We start from the raw sequence: 2,374 nt of genomic DNA on the forward strand, positions 1-2,374 counted from the left end.
GGGGGTTTTGCTCAAAATTTTGGGGTCCCTGGAAGAAATTTGGGGGTTGTCCTCGAAATTTGGGGGTTTTCTGAAAAAATTTGGAGGTTCTTCTCAAAATTTTGGGGTCCCTAGAAAAAATTTGGGGGTTCTTCTCAAAATTTGGGGGTCTCCTGAAAAAAATGGGGGATTCTCAAAAATTTGGGGGTTCCCTGAAAATTTTGGGGTCCTTGGAAAAATTTGGGTGGTCTCCTCAAAATTTTGGGGTCTCCTGAAAAAAATGGGGGATTCTCAAAAATTTGGGGGTTCCCTGAAAATTTTTGGGGGGTTCACCTCAAAATTTGGGCGTCCTCTAAAACATTAGGGGCGTTGTGCACCAAAATGGGGGGTTCTCAAAATTTTGGGGTCCCCCTACAAAATTTGGGAGTTCTTTTCAAAATTTGGAGATTCTTCTCCAAATCTGGGGTTGCTCCTCAAAATTGTGAGATTTCTCCCCCCAAATTTGGGGTTCTTCCTCCAAATTTAGGGCCCCCCCTCCAAATTTGGGCCCCCCCCCAAAATGTAAGATCCTATTCCAAATTTTAGGGGTCCCCCCTAAAAATTTTGGGGATCCTCCAAATGTTTTTGGGGGTTCTCCAAAATTTGGGTGTTATTGTCAAAATTTGGGGTTGTCCTCCCAAATTTTGGGTCCGCCCCCTAAAATTGGGGGTGTTTTTCCCTGAAATTGGGGGGGTTCTCCCAAATTTTGGGGTTCTCCTAAAAATTTGGGGGGGTTCTCCCTCAAAATCGGGGGTTCTCAAAATTTTGGGGTCCCACCTAAAAATTTGGGGTGTTTTTCCCTGAAATTGGGGGTTCTCCTCCCAAATTTTGTGCTCCCCCCTAAAAATTTGGGGTTTTCTCCATGAAAACTGGGGCTTCTCAAAATATTGGGGGCCCCCCAAAATTTTGACATCCCCCCTAAAAATTTGAATGCCCCCTCCCCCCAAATTTACTGATTCTCCTCCAAATTTGGGAATTTCCCTTAAAATTTGGGATTCTCTCCAAATTTGGGGTGCCCGCTGAGCCCCAAAATTGGGGGGGAACCCAAAATCGGGGGAGGGGACCCCAAAACCTCCCCGGGGGGGGGCCCCAAAATCCCACCGGGGGGGTGTGTCCCCCCAAGCCCCGCCCCTCTTTTTTTTTTTTTTTTATTTAGCTCTATTTATCGGCAGCGAGGGGGGTCCCCCTCTTTTTTTGGGGGGGGTCCCCTCTTTTTTGGGGGCCCCCCCCCTCTTTTTTGGGGTCCCCCCTGCGGGGCGTCTCTTTTCCGTAGCCGGTAGCTCTCGCTCTTTTCCAATCGTTCAATAAAAAAGTGGTTTTTTTAAGGTTTTTTAACTAAAAAGTGTGTTTTTTCGACCCCCCCCCCACCCTGAAATGGGGTGAAACCAGTTGAAAAGGGGCCTGACCAGTTTAAAGTGGGTGAAACCGGTATGAGGTGGGAGGTAAACCAGTTTGGGGGGGGCGAAACAGTTTGGGAGGGGGAATACCAGTTAAATTGGGGTTAACCCAGTATGAACTGGGAGGTAAACCAGTTTAAATGGGGTTAAACCCGTTTAAAATGGGTGAAACCAGTATGAATTGGGAGTTAAACCAGGATGAATTGGGAGTTAAACCAGTCTGAGGAGGGTAAAACCAGTTTAAATCAGGTTAAACCAGTTCAAATGGGGTTAAATGAGTTTAAAATGGGTGAAACCAGTATGAATTGGGAGGTAAACCAGTTTGAGGAAGGGAAAACCAATCTGAATGGGGTTAAACCAGTTTAAAATGGGCAAAGCCAGTATGAATTGGGAGTTAAACCAATTCGAGGAGGGTAAAACCAGTTTAAATGGGGTTAAACCAGTATGAATTGGGAGTTAAACCAGTTTGAATGGGGTTAAACCGGTTTGAGGAGGGTAAAACCAGTTTAAATGGGGTTAAACCAGTTTAAATGGGGTTAAACCCGTTTAAAATGGGTGAAACCAGTCTGAATTGGGAGTTAAACCAGTTTGAGGAGGGTAAAACCAGTTTAAATGGGGTTAAACCCGTTTAAAATGGGTGAAACCAGTTTGAATTGGGGTTAAAGCAGTTTGTAAGGGGCAAAACCAGCTTAAACAGCTTTAAACCAGTTTAACTGGACTAGAGCCAGTTTAAATGGGGTTAAACCGGTATGAGTTGGGGTGAAACCAGTTTAAATGGGGGAAACCAGTTTAAATTGGGCTTAAACCAGTATGAACTGGGGTGAAACCAGTTTAAATCGGGTCAAACCAGTTTAAAGTGGGGTGAAACCAGTTTAAATTGGGGCCAAACCAGTTTAATTGGGGCTACACCAGTTTAGATGGGACCAAACCAGTTTAACTGGAGTAAAACCAGTATAAAC

The sequence above is a fragment of the Haliaeetus leucocephalus genome, unplaced genomic scaffold (assembly GCF_000737465.1).
Source record: "Haliaeetus leucocephalus isolate CR32 unplaced genomic scaffold, Haliaeetus_leucocephalus-4.0 Scaffold423, whole genome shotgun sequence".
Classification (NCBI taxonomy): domain Eukaryota; kingdom Metazoa; phylum Chordata; class Aves; order Accipitriformes; family Accipitridae; genus Haliaeetus; species Haliaeetus leucocephalus.